At 37.4% G+C, this 19508-nt stretch overlaps 1 pseudogene; it reads right to left on the bottom strand.

Moving 5' to 3' along the window:
• Window positions 1–16745: 16745 nt before the first annotated feature.
• Window positions 16746–17812, bottom strand: LOC125415491 (ribosomal protein uL24-like; annotated as a pseudogene).
• Window positions 17813–19508: the final 1696 nt, after the last annotated feature.

Below are 19508 nucleotides of genomic sequence, written 5' to 3'. Positions count from 1 at the left end.
TCAGATACAAATGCTTCGATCTACAATAGTGACCTTCATGAAAGACATACTGGTTCAAAAATGGAATAAACGTGTGGAGGTAATCAGCCATTATCTTACTGAACTTCAGATTCCCTCCATGAGGTGGAACCTATGCCTGATATTGCTCAGGTGGCCAAGAATCTGAGACTAGAAAACCAAATATTGTCATTCAGCCATTCTGCTAATTAAATGGCTCTCAATGACATTCTTTTTTACTCAAAGATCAGTGTTTTGCTCAGCCATCATCAGAATTTCTTCTGTAGTAGTCGGAAATAAATATAGAGACTTATAACTGGGCAATGTGCAGAGAGTGGGAGACCTTGGAACACTCAATCCTAAATTGGATGTCTCTATCAAATACCTCCCCTTAGGACTCGGAGAACAGTGTGGAAGAAGAGGAAGAGAGATTGTATGATCCAGTAAGGACAAGGGCGTAAAGTAAACAATGCTTTCTAGACACAACAAGATTGAAGGACATCTGAACTCACTGAGGCTGTGAGATTAATTACAGAGCTTGCACAGGTCTAAACTGGATAGGGTCACAGAACTGAGAGGGGAAGATAATATAAGCTTCCATCTCTAACCCTGAAGATATCTCCAGTTGTTAACTACTCATAAAGAAAAAAATTAGTATTTGCCCAATTAAGTTTTGGCATCATACTGGGTACAGAAACCATTCTTAAAGGCAGGCCTGTATCTTTGTTCTTTGTGTATAGGAGGGCAACTGATTTTTTGGAGTTGATCTTGTATCCTGCCACAGTACTAAAGGTGTTGATCAACTGTAGGAGTTCTTTGGTAGAATTTTTGGGGTCGCTTATGTACACTATCATATCGTCTGCAAATAATGAAAGTTTGATTTCTTCCTTTCCAATTCGAATCCCCTTGATCTCTTTATGCTGTCTTATTGCTATTACTAGAACTTCAAGCACTATATTGAAAAGGTATGGAGAGAGTGGACAGCCTTGTCTTGTTCCAGATTTTAGTGGGATGGCTTTGATTTTCTCTCCATTTAATTTAATGTTAGCTGTCGGCTTGCTGTATATTGCTTTTAGTATATTTAGGAATGAACCTTATATCCCTGATCTCTCCAAGACCTTTATTATAAAGGGGTGTTGAATTTTGTCAAATGCTTTTTAAGCATCTAATGAGATGATCATATGTTTTTTTTCCTTCAGTTTATTTATAAGATGGATTATGTGGATGGATTTTTGTATGTTGAACCAGTCCTGCCTCTCTGGGATGAAGCCTACTTGATCATAATGTATAATTTTTTGGATGTGTTCTTGGTTTGAGAGTATTTTACTGAGAATTTTTGCATCAATGTTCATGAGTGAAATTGGTCTGTAATTCTCTTTCTTGGTTAAGTCTTTGTGTGGTTTGGGTATCAGGGTGACTGTAGCTTTATAAAAAGAGTTTGGCAATGATTCTTCTGTTTCTATATTGTGAAATACATTAAGGAGTATAGGTATTAGCTCTTCCTGGAAGTTCTGGTAGAATTCTGCATTGAAACCATCTGGTCCTGGGCTTTTTTTGGTAGGGAGATTTTTGATAACAGCTTCTAATTCTTCACGACTGACAGGTCTGTTTAGATTGTTCACCTGGTCTTGGTTCAACTTTGGTATATGGTACTTATCTAAAAAATGTCCATTTCTTCCACATTTTCCAATTTTGTGGCTTATGGGCTTTTGCAGTAAGATCTAATGATTCTCTGAATTTCCTCTGTGTCTGTGGTTATGTCCTCCTTTTCATTTCTGATCATGTTAATTTGCATGTTCTCTCCCATAGCCACACTGATGAATATCTTGCATATGACCATAGAACTTTCATCTGGCGATGGATGGAGATAGAGACAGAGATCCACATTGGAGCACTGGACTGAGCTCCCAAGGTTCAAATGAGGAGCAAAAGGAGGGAGATCATGAAGGAAGTCAGGATCATGAGGGATGAGTCCACTCACTGAGACACTGGGACGGATCTAATGGGAGCTCACCAAGGCCAGCTGGACAGGGAATGTTGGAGCATGTGATCAAAATGGACACTCTGAACATGGCTGACAATGAAGGCTGACTGAGAAGCCAAGGACAATGGCACTGAATTTTTATTCTACTGCATGGACTGACTTTGTGAGAGCCTGGTTTGTTTGGATGCTTACCTTTATAGACCTGGATGGAGGGGGGAGGACCTTGGACTTCACACAGGGCAGGGGACCCTGACTGCTCTTAAGGCTCGAGAGGGAGGGGGAGGTGGGGAGGGGGAGGGAATAGGGCTGCAGGGAGGAGGTGGAAATTTGTAATAAAAATAAATAAATAAATAAACACTCCTTGGCCCATTTAAAAAAAAATAAAGGCAGGCCTGATGTGGGAGATGATGTATGCTGTGAATATGTTTATTGCCATTTTTTTAAAATAAAGAAACAGCTTTTGGCCAATGGCTTAACACAGTAAAACCAGGCTGAAAGAGATATTTCAAGAGTAGGCAGAGTCAGAGAGAAGCCATGTAGATACCAGCAGGAGACAGACACTTCTGGCAGAGCCTGCCGAAACTTTGCAGGTAGGCCACAACCTCGTGGTAGCACACAGATTAATGGAGATGGGTTAATTTAGGATAGAAGAGCAAGCCAAAAATATGTTTAAGTTATTGGTCAAAAAGTATTGCAAATAATACAGTTTCTGTGTATTTATAGTGGTACTGAGAGGGACAGAAGCCTCCCCATACACAGGACCAATGCCTAGCTGCAGGCGGTCAACACAAAACAAACTCAATGGCATTTTTAATGTTTTTTTAAACTTATAGGTCTTTTGCTTATATAGTTTCAAGCTATGTGTTTTTATGAGATTTCTGTATGTGTGAATGTGTATGTCTCTGTATCTACATGTGTTTCTTATGTTTTTCTTTGGCTTTATTGTTTATTTGTTTGTTTTATCCTATTTAGATTTATTCATTTTATGTTATTTTATTCTATTTTGTTTTACTATTATTATTAATTTCATATGCCTGTTTGCTTTTTAATGAGCAAGAATGAGAAAAGGTATGCATGTGGGTGGGAGTGGAGGTTGGAAGGATCTGGGAGGAATCAGGAAAGGGAAGCCATAATCAGAATATATTGTATGAAGATTATCTGTTTTTAATTGAAACATGAAAAAATACACCACCTTTCACAGCTCTCTAGCAAAAGTGCCATTCCACTGTCAAATAGTCACTACCATTTTAAAACTTTGGCTAATAAAATTTTAAATATATAGCCTAGACAAGAAGGTGCTATGCAAGCTTCCAATGGAGGAAAACAACCAACAGTCTTCCCCAGTAATGATACCTAGGACCCACAACAACCTGCATGATATCATAATCTAAAGGGTGCAGTATGGACTATCATATCTTGGTGATAACAAATGGTTCTCTAATTGACCTTAAGATCTGATCAACAAAAAGAAAACTCAGTGATAGGTAAGTCCTGGCTCTTGGAAGAGAACCTTCAACTACCACCTAATTAAACTATCATAATCCATAACTACATTCTAGGCATTTGTTCTTACACTCATAAATATGTGTAACCCTCACCCTCATCAAGGAAACTTGTCATCGAGAGAGAGAGAGAGAGAGAGAGAGAGAGAGAGAGAGAAAGAGAGACATGGACAGAGACAGACATAGAGAGATAGAGACAGAGAGAGAATTACAAAAAAACCCCACAATTTCAATCAAAATGCAGAGTTGTGAAACCCTTTCAAAAGATTTTAAGAGTCAGAATATCTAAGAGTTTTCTGTGAGACACTGTCTCTTAGTAATGTCAGAAGCTTGCACACTTAAAATCTCACCAACATGATTGTCTAACGTGAGTTGAACAAGGACAACAAAAGACATGCTAAGAATGGATGTAGGAATGCTTTCCACTCTACACAAAGAACTACAGGCCATGAAGGAATTCTGAGATTCTGAGTGTGGGATAGATAGTCTTCTCCACGGAACAGCACTCCATATCAAATTGTCAGTCTGTTATTTAGGCTGATATACTACATATCCCCTAGAAAATGAATTTGAAAAAGAGTAAGGATGGGCAAATGGGATGATATAGAAGGAAGAAAGGTCAGAAAGAAATGGAGCCATTATATTATAATCTCAAAAATAAATCAATGGAAAAAGTAGAACACAGATCTATCATAAGTTCCCTATGGTATAAACACACATAAGCAGTGATTTCTGGGTGAACATTATTATCCAACTTAAATTATTCCTGTTGAGATTAATTTTCAAATGGATCTGCTAGGCATTACAAACCACAAAGATGTAAAACTGTAGTCTCATTGAGATTCATCCAAAAGTTTTATAAATACAGTAGATGAACAAGTTTTGTTTTGAATACTGAACAAGCTGCCCAGTAGGGGTGCTTTCAATTCTAACAGTTCTCCCACAAGGAATCAGAAATTTTTACCCAAGTTCAGATGTTGTTTGACTGAAGTTGAAGAATGCTACCTAAAACTTACATTTTAGTATGTGGGAATAAGTTATCAGCTAAATTTATTTTCCAATTTGACGTAAGGCTGCAGCAGTGAAGACAGGAGTTTATCTAAATGAGTTAAGTAACTGAAGTCAAGCTCCAAATTGTGCAACTGAAAACAAAATCTCATAAGAAAAAAGTTAATCCATACTTTCAGGAAATGCTTTCTTTGAGTTTTTTTTTTTTAACATTTAATTGCAAACACATTTTGTTAACACGATTTGAAGTGAATAGCTTCCAAACGGTACTCAGTGGAAACCCTCATTGTTTTTTTTTTTCATTAGAGATGGAGACCTGGAGACCTTTTATTTATTTACCCCTGAAAGAAGTTCTCTGATTTTTACATAGTGAAATTCAGCAGCATATTCACTAAATCTCCACTAGCAAAGAAATAGAAATTATTCACTGAATAATATCTTGTTTTATCCATGATTTTTAGTTTACTCACAGTTCTGTTAGTTGTGAATCATTTTTTTCTCATTATGGGCTGTGTGGAAACTATTGTACATAAGTGAGAATGGCTGCTTTACAAAGAAGCTACTGCTTTTGTGAAAATGAGATTTAAATTCAGATTGGGAGATTTCAGTTTTGGCATTCTGTGTAATCTGTCTGAAAGTCTACTCCTTTCTTCAAATTTACCTTGCTGCAAATGGCATTTGCAAGCAGCTGGACTGCTTGAAAAGAAATGTTGATATAAATTATTATCTAGATCTCCCATACTTTCAAATGAATGAATGAAGAGATTTGTCCTGAATAATCTATTATTTAATTCAAGGCTATAAAGTCTGATCATGTGCCTGGTTTACCCACAATCTACAAGAGCTATTTGAATCATCTAAATGTAGCTTGCTAAAATCTCATTCTTTGTACTTAGTTTCAAACCTTTTTCATGAATAAACAGTACAGCATTGCCAGATCTAGAAATTATGCTAATTCTGGTACCTAAATTTATGTTTTTCCATGTAAGTGTCAGAATATGTTAAGGTACACATTGTCTTGCTCCAGTTCACTGGACTGTAGTAAATCCCATGGTGTATAGATACTGAAACTGCAATAAGCCTGAAGGAATGTTTGCTCAAGTCAACTTAACACTGCCTTATTCGTGTGGAGAACCAACTGTGAAGGGAAGTCAAGGTGGAAGACAAGGAATTGGTAATATGTTCTAAGTCTAAAAGGGAGAAAGATTATAAACAGGAGATCAGTGATTGTACAGGTAACCTGGCAGAGGGGACAAAAAGAAGGATCAAATATAGTAAATGCAGCTCTGAATTAATGGTGAAAAGGCTAACAATTTAGTTTCTTGTAAAATCAAAACCTACACTGATTTATAGTATAGTTTTGGGTACATGTCATTCACTCTTCTGCCCATTATGTTTCACCTTTAAAATATAATTATTATTAATATTTATGGTGTAAATATGCCTTAAGGAATAAATCTGTAAGACTATGTGGTATTAGAACACAAGAAGCCTTCAGCAACCTTCATGATTTTAGTAAGATACTAAGAATGCAAATACAATTATCCTTAGTCCGAAATAACTCTGCATTAGGGGAGATAGACACAATGTAGTACTAGGAAAACAGCATTAAAATCAGATAAACTTTTGAGGGAGTAGAAAAAGTTGTCCAATAATAAAGAATAATTTTTATTTAACTTTGTCTGCATAAAGATTTGCATTAATAATATGATACAGGTATTATCTCACAGTCTCCAGAAAGATTAGAGGCTTCTAAACTCAGTTTGAAATAAAGAAATCCAATATTACAGAGGTTAAGTTGCACAGGGTCCACAGTAAGTATCAGGTGTTTGATTCATGTTCAAGTCTATGTGATCCTAGAACCTATGCTCATAATAGGCATTAGAAAACACTATTTTTCAATAGTATGCACTGGTTCTAAATCTAACATCTTTTTTTCCTAAGTGGATTCAGATACATATTTGATTACTGTCTGTACCTGTTATTTGCATATTCAGGGCAAGAAAAGAGATTATTAACATCTGGGTTGCCACATATATTGGTTATCATTTATATCAGTTCCTACATACATTACTTAAGATAGCTTTTTTATATTTATATAGTTTATAACTTATAATTGAATATCTGATTATATATAATTTAAGTATCTTTCCTATACCCAATAGGCTGAAAGTATGCTGAAAGCAAAATTCATATAAGTTTCAGTCACCAATTCTGGCCCAGAAAACTTGCACAGGGACTGAAATAAGATATAGGCTAGATGTTTTGGAGTTAGGAAATTGTTGTAAGTGATTATCTGCTGATGGATTACTGATGTCTATTGATACTGGGCAATAACAGAAGAGACTAGCTAGGTTGATTGACTGAGAAAAATGAATTAGATAATAATATTAACATATTATTTATTTAAAGTGATACATAGATGATTATGACAATATGTATCAGTTAATTTGGTATTCACAAAATAATAACAGAATTGCTACTTTTATTTTATTTTTTAAATGCAGAAACCAAGGTAAGAAGAATTAAATAATTACAAAAGGCACACAAATTAACTACTTCCCCCTTCACTCATGGTAGAAAAAAAAACTGTGAAAAGTATAATGAATTGTTAAGTTCTGTACAGGGCTCATATGAAGAAATTAAAAAACACACACTCTCTCTCTCTCTCTCTCTCTCTCTCTCTCTCTGTGTGTGTGTGTGTGTGTGTGTGTGTGTGTGTGTGTGTGTGTGTGCTTTGTGTTTTGTCTTATTGGTAGCTGAAGATAGCACATACTTCAGGCACAGGACTTAGAGGAATAAAATTCAAAGTGACCTGGAAGCCTCCTTGTTGAGCACTAGCTCTCTTAGCATCTGAACATGTTATATATAATCTAATAAGAAAGAAAAACAATTTAAAGTCCTGCCCAGATGTTAAGCCTATGAATCAAAAGAATGATCAGGACAACAGGGTATACCCAAGTGTGCTGTAGTGTAACTTATATCTTGGGGATAATCAGCAGTCACCTAATGAGACTTAAGGTCCACTTAATATGAAGAAATTCATGCCTAGCACTACTGTAAACCTTGGAGCTGTAAATCTGTGCCTAGTGAGCTCAATGGGCCTAGAAGAGAATACACAATGCGCGTGCGCACATGAAAACACTCACTCACCACCCACAAACCAGCAATTAAATAAAATACTATGAGTCTGAGTCAGAGTCTGTGGGGGAGCACATGGAAGGTGTGAGGGGGAAGTGACTGGGTGGACATGATGTAAATTCAGTATGAAAATGATGTAAATTCATGATGTAAATTCATGTATGAAATTTTTGACAAAAATGTTTAGAAAGAAGACATGAAGTTGACAGGGGGTAAGAAAGTATGGGTGGGTCTGGTAGGAATTAGGGAATTGCGAGAAAGGTACTAAATATAATCAAAACACATTATATGAAATTATCAAAGAATAAAACTTTAAATGTGATATTTTCCATCTGCAAAATTGGATAAAAGTGTTCAGGAGAAAGGTTAAAAATTACTGAAGAGAAAAGGGGGCCACATTTGTTATAGCAACATTCAATGGGTGTGATGAAGCCAAAAGTAAAATACTGCTGTGTCATTTTAGTGACAAAGAGAACAGATCAAGACTGACAGCTGAAATCTTGTGAGTTACATTGAACATGTTTAGTTGGAGTCATATCATGAAATCAGGCCTTTACTTCATAATACAAATCCAAATGATTTTCCATAGAAATTTTACATAGAATCATTATTAAAAAGTAAGAAAAACTTTTAAAATTAGTATTTTAAAAATCATTATATTTGACAATGTCCTTACTAGACAGCAGAGGCTAAGGAAATGCCCAGTGCCAGGAATGAGTTGCTTCTTTTGAAGTTGTTGGTCAGTGAGTTCTCATACACCCCAAATATTGTAAGCTATTATCATTGCTGTATATTACTCTCCAGAACCTGATATTTAAAAAAAAAACTCAAATTCTCAAGACCACATACTTTAGTCATACAACATGGGGAACTCAATCTTAGATTGGCCTAAAAGATTCCTCCATTCTGGATAGCTTTAACAGTGGTAGAGGTCTTTTTTCTTTCTTTCTTTCTTTTTTTCTTTCTTTCTTTCTTTCTTTCTTTCTTTCTTTCTTTCTTTCTTTCTTTCTTTCTTCCTTCCTTCCTTCCTTCCTTCCTTCCTTCCTTCCTTTCTTTCTTTCTTTCTTTCTTTTGATGTCGATTTCGATTCAGTCTATTTATTTATTTATTAAAAATTTCCACCTCCTCCCCGCCTCCCTTTTCCCTCCCCCTCCCCTCCTCCCCTCCCTTTCTAGTCCTAAGATCTGTCAGGGTTCCCTGCCCTGTGTGAAGTCCAAGGTCCTCCCCCCTCCATCCAGGTCTATAAAGGTGAGCATCCAAACAAACCAGGCTCCCACAAAGTCAGTCCATGCAGTAGAATAAAAATCCAGTGCCATTGTCCTTGGCTTCTCAGTCAGCCTTCATTGTCAGCCACGTTCAGAGTGTCCATTTTGATCACATGCTCCAACACTCCCAGTCCAGCTGGCCTTGGTGAGCTCCCATTAGATCAGTCCCACCTTCTCAGTGAATAGACACACCCCTCGCGGTCCTGACTTCCTTGCTCATATTCTCCCTCCTTCTGCTCCTCATTTAGACCTTGGGAGCCCAGTCCAGTGCTCCAATGTGGGTCTCTGTCTCTGTCTTCATCCATTGCGAGATGAAGGTTCTAAGGTAATAAGCAATATTCATCAGTGTGACTATGGGACAAGGCCAGTTCAGGCACCCTCTCCTCTGCTGCCCAAGGAACAATCTGGGGTCCTCTCCTTGGACCTAGGAACCCCTCTAGAATCAAGTCTCTTTCAAACCCTAAAATTGCTCCCTTAATTAAGATATTTACTTCCCTGCAAACATATCAACTCTTCCTCCACCCCACCCATTCCATTCCCCTAAGATCTCCTGAATCCTCCCCTTCTCCCTTCTCTCTACCCATCTCCCCTTACACCCATCCCCAAACCCCGTGCACCCAAGTTTTGCCTGGCAATCCTGTCAACTTCCAATATCCAGGAGGATAACTATGTGATTTTCTTTGGGTTCACCTTCTTATTTAGCTTCTCTAGGATCACAAATTATAGGCTCAATGACCTTTAATTATGGCTAGAATCCACTTATGAGTGAGTACATATCATATTCCTCTTTTTGGGTCTGGTACCTCACTCAGTAAAGCGTTGTCTATTTCCATTCATTTGGATGCAAAATTCAAGATGTCATTGTTTTTTACCGCTGAGTAAAACTCCAATGTGTATATGTTCCACACCTTCTTTAACTATTCTTCTATTGAGGGGCACCTAGGTTGTTTCCAGGTTCTGGCTATTACAAATAGTGCTGCGATGAACATAGTTGAACAAATGCTTTTCTAGTATGATAGGACATCTGTTGGCTATATTCCCAAGTGTGGAATTGCTGAGTCCTGAGGGAGGTTGACTCCCAGTTTCCTGAGAAACCGCCACACTGATTTCCAAAGTGGCTGCACAAGTTTGCATTCCCAACAACAATGGATGAGTGTTCCCCTTACTTCATATCCTCTCCAGCATAAGCTATCATTGATGTTTTTGATTTTAGGTATTCTGACAGGTGTAAGATGGTATCTCAATCTTAGTGTTAACATTTCATGCTGGTTACTGCTATGGTTCATAGGCATCATATTTGGGTAGAACTATTGGTTACTTTCCTCCTTTGAAAGTGTCTTCTGTCACCATGGAAACTAGTCCTAATGGAAAAGGCATTCATATCAGTTATGGATCACAGACATCTGAAGTCTATGACGGTAACACATGGTGTCTTTAGCAACAGCTTTAACTTCCACCTCTGGGGGTAATCAAGGGAAAGCACAATAGGCTGTATGATTTTGGAATCTCTTGAACAACCCTTGACAATAATACAAAAGGACATTTCATGTCTGGTATTGCAATTTTTGTTAGGTAGTCTTTGGGTCTTAGAGAAGGTATTATCAGTCCAGATGAGAAAAGTTTATAATAAGTATTATGTATATTTATAGACAGAATTACATGTAATATATATATATATGTTTTTCTCTTTTTTAGGTAAATATTTAATAGTGTGATTCCTTACTTATTATTTTACCCTCCTTGCTTCTTCTATATTTAACACTTTCCTTGGCCCTAAAATGCTCCTTTTCCAGTTTGCCTGATCAGATCACTTGTACACTGTGATTTCTCTATTACTTTCTAACCCCTAAGCCAGAAATGATTACTTTTTATCTTTCTAACTTCTGTAGTTACTCCAGGCTATGTATTCATACCTGAAGATTTGGAACTGGGAGCTTCCAATAAAAATAATATCCAATGTTTGTCTTTCTGAGTCTGTATTACCACACTTAATATGAACTTTTCTAGTTCTATTTGTTTTCTGGAAACTTCAGGACTTCTTTTTTCTTTACAGGTGAATAGTATTCCATGATGCATATGTTCAACAATTTTCCTATGCATTTGTTGAGGGGACATTTTGGCTGTTTTCATCTCCTAGTTACTGTAAATAGAGCAACAATGACCATTTCTGAGCAAAAATCTATGGAGTAGGATGACAAGTTCTTTGGGTATGTGCAAAGGAGTGGTATAGCTGGGTTACATAGTAAATTTATTTATCTTTTTGAGAATTCTTCACACCGATTTACATAGTGGTGCACCAGTGTGTAATCCACCAATAGTGAATGAAAGTTCCCTTTTCCCTTCCTCCCCTACATCATTTGTCATAAGTTATTTTGTTTTTCTTTGTCATTCTGACTGGAGTGAAATGAAACCTCAATGTTACTTGATTTATATTTTCCTAATTACTAAGAATGACAAACATCTATAAAATATTTTGTAGTCATTTCTTTTCTTTTTTGAGAATTCTTCATTCAGTTCTAAGGCCCATTTTTTTGAATGGATCATTTGACATTTGACAACATTTTTGAGTGAGGGGATCACTCATCCATTGTTGGTGGGAACGCAAACTTGTGCAGCCACTTTGCAAATCAGTGTGGCGGTTTCTCAGGAAACTGGGAGTCAACCTCCCTCAGGACCCAGCAATTCCACTCTTGGGAATATACCCAAGAGAGGCCCTATCATACTACAAAAGCATTTGTTCAACTATGTTCATAGCTGCACTATTTGTAATAGCCAGAACCTAGAAACAACCTAGGTGCCCCTCAATAGAAGAATGATTAAAAAAGGTGTGGAACATATACACATTCGAGTTTTACTCAGTGGTAAAAAACAATGACATCTTGAATTTTGCATGCAAATGGATGGAAATAGAAAACGCTTTACTGAGTGAGGTAACCCAGACCCAAAAAGAGGAATATGGTATGTACTCACTCATAAATGGATTCTAGCCATAATTAAAGGTCTTTGAGCCTATAATTTGTGATCCTAGAGAAGCTAAATAAGAAGGTGAACCCAAAGAAAATCATATAGTTATCCTCCTGGATATTGGAAGTAGACAAACTTGCCAGGCAAACTTGGGTGCACGGGGGGTGGAGGGGTGGAAGTAAGGGGAGAGGGCTAGAGAGAAGGGAGAGTGGGAGGATTGGGGATAGCTTAGGGGAATGGGATGGGGGGAGGGAGGAAGGATGGTTATGGGAGCAGCGAGGTATATATCTCAACTAAGGGAGCCATTTTAGGGTTTGCATGAGACTTGATTCTGGAGGTGTTCCCAGGCACAAGGAGAGGTCCCCAGATTGTTCCCTGAGCAGCAGAGGAGAGAGTGCCTGAACTGGCCTTTGTCCATAACCATACTGATGAATATTTTGAATGTCACCATAGACCCTTCATCTGGCGATGGATGGAGATAGAGACAGATGCACGCTTTGGAACACTGGACTTAACTCCCTAGGTCCAAATGAGAAGCAGATGGAGGGAGAATGTGTGCAAGGAAGGCAGGATCAGAGGGAACCCTCATTTGACGATGGATGGAGATAGAGACGGAGACCCACATTGGAGCACTGGACTGAGCCCCCAGGGTCCAAATGAGGAGCAGAAGGAGGGAGAACATGAAAAAAGAAGTCAGGACCGCGAGGAGTGCGTTCACCCACTGATACATGTGGACTGATCTAATGAGAGCTCACCAAGACCAGCTGGACTGGGACTGAACGACCATGTGATCAAACCGGATTCTGTGAATGTGGCTGATATGGGGGCTGACTGAGAAGCCATTGACAATGGCACTGGGTCTTGTTTCGTCTGCATGTACTGGCTTTTTGGAATCCTAGTCTGTTTGGATGCTCACGTTCCTAGACCTGGAGGGAGGGGGGAGGAACTTGAACTTCCCACAGGGCAGGAAACCCTGACTGCTCTTAGGACTGGAGAGGGAGGAGGAGAGGGAGTGGGGGGAATGGGAGGGTATTGGGAGGAGGGGAGGAAGTGGAAATTTTTATAAATAAATAAATAAGTAATTTAAAAAAATTAAAGTACTATGAAGAAAATTTCAAATAGCAGGCAATAGAAATTACTTTTAAACATGTTGAATATACAGTTAAATATATATCACTGAGTAAATGCTGTACCCATATCTTGTCCCTGTGAAACAGAGTCAAACTTGAGATCCTTCATGTGGCAAACTAATTGGCAAGTGCTTTGATGATTAATAGCTGTAGTGTATGATGAAAACAGAAGTTTGACTGACCCTTTCTTCTTCCCAGGAATACATTAGAGCTGGAATAGTCATTCACAAAGTATTTTCCTTCAAATCTGGGCCCAGGAATTTAACCCTGCATTGACCATTCACTTGAATAAATCTGACCTAATGCTGAGGCATGCCCCTCAGTGGAGACTTAAGAATTACCTGACATACAACTGAATGTTGTAGGGCTGCCTCTACCCAGAAAGGACAAAGTGATTAACATATGCCAATATCCATTACATAATTTAGTGAAAAAATCAAATGAAGAGTGAAAACAGACCGATTTCTCAAAACTAATTTCCTATGACAAGAAAAATGAAAGCAAACAAATTCTGACACCACAATATTTAAGGACATGTAATCAAAACAGGATACCTTTATGATATAGTTTGAATTTGTTGAAATGTGTTACTTATATGCTAGTTTTAAAACTTAAGGTATTTTAAAAGGTCTTAAAGGGTCTGGCAAAATGGTCATCAGGAAAAGATGCTCACTCTATAAACCTGAGGGCCTCAGTTAGCTCACTAGGACCCAAATAAGGGTGAAATATGGGGACCGATTCACACATACTGTCATATCACTTCCACATGTGTACTGTGATTTGTCTATACATACACACACACACTAACACACACACTCTCTCACACACAAATAAATAATTTTTGATGAAAATTAAAAGAAAATCATGAGGATTAGTCTCTTGTAAATTATTATTGCTTGATAAAATGAGTTTGAAGGAACACTTCAGAGATTTCTATCCTTTCTGCCGCATGAAAACAAAGCAAGAGTATATCATTATGCAGAATAGGTTGCTACAAGATACATTTCTGTTCCTTAAAAATTGCCTAATATCAGGTATTCTATTGTAGTAGCATGAATGGACTGAGACCATTATTTATTTGCTTAGTCAATAATCAGCAATTTCCAAATAACTATTTTCTCGGCTACAAGAGATACAGTGAAATGGGCAGTATCACTTATTTTGGAGTGATTATAGATTGGTACATTTTCAAAAACTCTTTTGAAATAAACTTCAGGATCACCTATAGTGATATTTTATTTATGTTTTATAAATAAAATTTGAAGATGAGAAGGTAAAACTAAGCCACTAGAGGGCCAGGCAGTGGTATCATAAGGCTTTAATCCAAGGATTTGGGAGACAGAGGCTGATGAATCTCTAAGTTCAAGGCTACCCTGAGATACACAAGATCACTGCAAAAACAGATCCAGGCATGGTGGTCCACACCTTTAATCAACTGTTATGGAGTTACTTGCCTTTTAATCCAGGAACAAGAGAGGAATATATGGCAGGATGAGACAGGAACTGACGCTCTTTCACTTTGAGGATTTCTTAGAGGTAAGAGCTCTCTAGTGGCCTGGCAGCTTTGTTTTTCTGATCTTCAGGTTGAACCCCAGTATCTGTTTCTGGGTTTTTATTATTCATGATACATTTGGTGCTTATTCATGCTGTGGTTATCCCCTGGTCTGGCAAAAGTTTTTAACTTCAGATTAGTATATCTAGGATAAGCCCTCCAATTCTAGTTCTAATTTAGTAAGTTTTCCAAATTTTTCCTGCATTCACCTTACCCTTCACACTGTTGCCTTCACTGACATTTACTCGTTCATTAATCTTTGTAGTCTTCAGATTTGTCAAGCTCCCTTCCATTACAGTGCCTTTACCCTGCAGAATCTTAGTCTTTACAAAGTAATACACATTACATGAATGTGATTGTGGATCATGACTTCAGTGGGCTCTGAATTTGATATGCTCTATTTGGTCTGATCCTCCAAATGCACTCTCTCACTTCTCTGTCTTATTTGTGTCTCAAGATGCTGATTGATATGTACTGCATGTACCCTCTCTCTTGTTTTCTGCTTCCTGACTCAGTATGGTTAGTAAAGGAGAAATTCTGAAGGTGGGGGTTGAGTACAGGCAGGGTATTTATTTCCCTGACTTCCTCACATCCAGTTGTCATGGGCAGTCTGCACTCCCTTACAAAAGAGCACTGTTAAAAACTGTCTCTCAGGACCAAAGCAATCTCTTCCTTCCCTTCAAACTTCAGACCTAGAAGTAGTCATGGCTTCTTGCTACAGCTAGCCCAATGGTAATTAACAATTCCTTTCTCAGTACCCTTTAATCTCATCTGCACCTGTCTTTTTATTGTTGTCTTCCTAATTATTGAGGTGAATACATCATTTGTTATCTGTCTGGATCCTGAGTGATACAGATTTATTTCTGGAACTGCATAAAATAGTTTTAATTTTTTAAAAAAGAAATTTGTGAAAGAATAGTTAATAAATATTTGCCTAATTAGATATAAAACTTGTAATGAAATTATAATACTAAGGTGTAGACACAGAATTGACAACTAAATGACTGAATCAAAATTAAAACTGCATGAAATAGTTCAAAATTACATAGGCATACATTTTTTACAACAGTGAGTAAAGGATAATTCATTGTCTTCAATGATGCAGAAATAATTCTATCATGTAGAAAATCAATTTAGACTCTTATCTTCCAACACATAAAATTAAATTTATATGGATTAAGAGTCTATATATGACAAGTAAAATAATAAAGATTAGTAAAATTTACAATAATACTTGTATAAATCTGGATGGAGGATAGTTTCCTAAGGGAGGAAAATGCAAGATGCAATAAATTAATAATTACAACACATATATATATACATATATATATATATATATATGTTAAAGTGTGTTAAATGGAAAGAAATACAACCTACCAAATAATAAATAATAAGTGAGAAAAGATCTACAATGCTAATTACAGACAAAATGTAATGACCACCATATAAAACATTTCATTAATTGTTTTAAAAAGAGAATGGGAAACATGTGTAAATGATATCAATAGAAATTTCTAGAAAATAAGCAGTCAATAAATATATGAAAACCTGCTCAAACACAGTGAGAATTAGAGAAATGCACATTAAAAATAGCAATAAGACACCATTACATTTGTCTAACTGACAAGAATTAAAGAAATTTGATGACATAAAGTTTCTAGAGAGAATCCTGGGGAAAATGAACCATTATTTTTTTTATAAACATAGTTTCACAAAGAAAAGTAGAGAATGGGAAGAGGACTTTATAGATAAAGCACATGCCCTGAAAATATGAGAATTAGGATTTGGATCCCTAGCACCCATGTAAAAAGATTGCTGAAATATTATGTCAGTCATCTATACTTCCATAGATTCAGATTAACACATCCATGAAATAAGAAAATAAAATCACAGACAGTAATTGTTATTAGACTTTCATAAGAATTATATTATTTAATCCTGATAAAACTCATTTTCTATGAGATTCCATTCGAAAAAACAAAAAAAAAATAGTGAAACTAAAATCTACACTATATCATGCAATTAAAGCATATTTAATGCTAAAATATCAGGTTACTATTTACAATATATTCATTTAACAATCAAGATGTGATCACACATTCAATCTAGATTCTAGACAATTTAAATCTACACTATTAGACTTCATTATTTTTTTATTTTTAACTTAAGCAGTCTTTAATGAAAGTTGTGTATGAGACACCTCTACTCCTGTATCTTCTCAATCATTTCTTCCTTGTATTTTTCCTTCTCTTTTGTTACTTCTCAAAACTTGGATTTCCTTTTCAGAATCTTTTTGTGGTCTTTGTCCAGCTTTAGCCTGGTGATAACCACCTTGCTGGGGTTGATGCCTACATGGACAATTGTGCCATTAGCCTTTTCCTACTGCACTTGCTTAGTATAGATTGTTGTAGGGAGAGGCTGATTGTTCATCCCAGTCGCTTGCAGTCTGGCCCAGAAAGCCAGGCATTTGAAAACCGCAATTTTTTTTCTACTGCAGCAGAGTCAGGAAAATCTTTCTCAAAGGAGCTGCGGCAAGATGCCAGCAAACAGCAAAAAACAGTGTCAAACTCTGTTTGTTTTCTTTAATCTAGAATTCCTTTTTTAAACTTTTAGGTTTTATGTGGATATATTCCACCACATTGGAGTGCCAGTTGTTGCTGGGAGAGGCTGCTTGTTCATCCTAGTCACCCGGATTGCTTAGTCCCAAAATAATCACACAGAAACTGTATTAATTAAATTACTGCTTGGCCCATTAGCTTTAGCCTCTTACTGGCTAACTCTCACATCTTGATTTAACCCATTTCTATTAAACTGTATATCTCCATGTGACAGTGGCTTATCTGGAAAGATTCAGCATGTCTGACTCTGGCGACTCCATGGCGGCTCTCTGACTCTGCCTCCTCTCTTCCATAATGCCATTTTAGTTTCCCCTGCCTGCCTAAGTTCTGCCCTATCAAAAGGCCAAGGCAGTTTCTTTATTCATTAAACAATGAAAACAACACATAGAGAAAAGGATCTCCTACACCAATAGTTGACTTATTTCTTGCTGTACACTTGGATCACTTTGTCAACCTGCTGGCCTTTGCAATGTCTTCAAACAACCTGAACATCATCTTCCTTTCAAATGGGTATAGTCAAACATTGTACTTCTCCCTCAGCTTTTTGGGAAGACAGGGAGACATGATCATTCTCCAAATGTAAGAAGATGCATTGAAATGCTGCTAGTGGTTCTTGTTTCAGTCAGTAGTCACAAAGGGATTGAATTTCATTTTGGTAGCTGCAATCCAGCTAGACTGCATTCTTTTTCTGTTGTTGTTCTTGTTTATTTGTTTTGCTGTTGGGTTGGTTTTGGTTTTTGACACAGGGATTCTCTGTATAACAGCCTTGTCTCTCCTGGAAGTCACTCTGTAGACTAGGCTTGCCTTGAACTCACAGAGATCAGCCTGCCTCTGCTTCCCCAGTGCTGGAATTAAAGGCTGTACCACCACTGTCTGGGCAGACTGTATTCTTTTTGTTTTATTGTTTGAAAAAATAAAAAACCTTAAGTTTCGGCTAAAACGTATAAAACTAGAAAAAAAGCATAAGGAAACTAGAAGATATTCAACACTGCTGGGATATCCTAGCTCATTAGGCAAGGATTTATTGCTTTCATGCTCTCTGCAAGGAAAATTTTGGTCAGATAATTGACTTGTCTTGTTTTCTTGAGTATAAATCTTCATGCTATGAAGCACTGTCAGCATCATACACACAGTGATCCCACAGTATTGTCTAAAAGGTATCATCTGGAGTCACCTTTTAATTTTACTTTTTTTTTACACCTAAATGATATTAGCCTAGAAGAGGATAATGAATCAGGAATCACACTGTGCTGGCTTTTGGTGGAGATGGAAGCACCCAGTAAAGTGTGTGTGTGTGTGTGTGTGTGTGTGTGTGTGTATGTGTGTGTACAATATATATGTCTAAAGAAGCAAAGTGGGGCTCCTCTACATTCAGCCAGGGTATCTTAGCATTCAACTGTCACTTTCTGTTCCTTGTGGTGGAAATGACACAGTAAAATTGCATTCATTTGTTCAGGAAAGACTAGGAAACCTGCAGTCTACAGAATCTATTTGTATGAGGATACTGTTTAGATTAAAATTTCTAGATTTCAGTCATATGTTATCAGTTATGTAATCTTCAAGAATATGTTTATTAGGTATATAACTAGGCTTTCCAATTTCTAAAATGGATATTAAAATTGGAACTGCCTTTTTAAAAAGGCACGTACCATCACTGTCTGTACAAACAAAATTCTTTTTATTTTCTTTTTTTAAATTTATTTATTTATTAAAAATTTCCACTTCCTCCCCACCTTCCTTTTCCCTCCCCCTTCTCTTCCCCCCCTCCTATTTCCCTTCCACTTCACTCTCTAACCATCCATCTCCAGTCCTAAGAGCAGTCAGGGTTCCCTGCCCTGTGGGAAGTCCAAGGTCCTTCCCCCTCCATCCAGGTCTATGAAGGTGAGCATCCAAACAAACCAGGCTCCCACAAAGCCAGTCCATGCAGTAGCATCAAAACCCAGTGCCACTGTCCTTGGCTTCTCAGTCAGCCTTCATTGACAGCCACATTCAGAGAGTCCAGTTTGATCACATGCTCCATCACTCCCAGTCCAGCTGGCCTTGGTGAGCTCCCATTAGATCAGTCCCACCGTCTCAGTGGGTGGACGCACCCCTCGTGGTCCTGACTTCCTTGCTCATGTTCTCCTACCTTCTTTTCTTCATTTGGACCTTGGGAGCTCAGTCCCGTGCTCCAATGTGGGTCTCTGTCTCTATCTCCATCCATTGCCAGATGATCTTGTTTTGCTTTGTTAACCTTCTATTTCCATTCTTTTTTATTATTAAATTGAATTTTAAAAAACAATCTTTTGTCACTTTACATACCTATCCCAGATTCCCACTCCCTTTTCTACTCACAATTCCTCCTCCC

The sequence above is a fragment of the Myodes glareolus genome, chromosome X, assembly GCF_982192425.1.
Source record: "Myodes glareolus chromosome X, mMyoGla1.1, whole genome shotgun sequence".
Taxonomy (NCBI): domain Eukaryota; kingdom Metazoa; phylum Chordata; class Mammalia; order Rodentia; family Cricetidae; genus Myodes; species Myodes glareolus.
The sequence above is the reverse complement of the archived record's forward strand: the minus strand, read 5'-3'. Positions and strand labels throughout refer to the sequence as shown.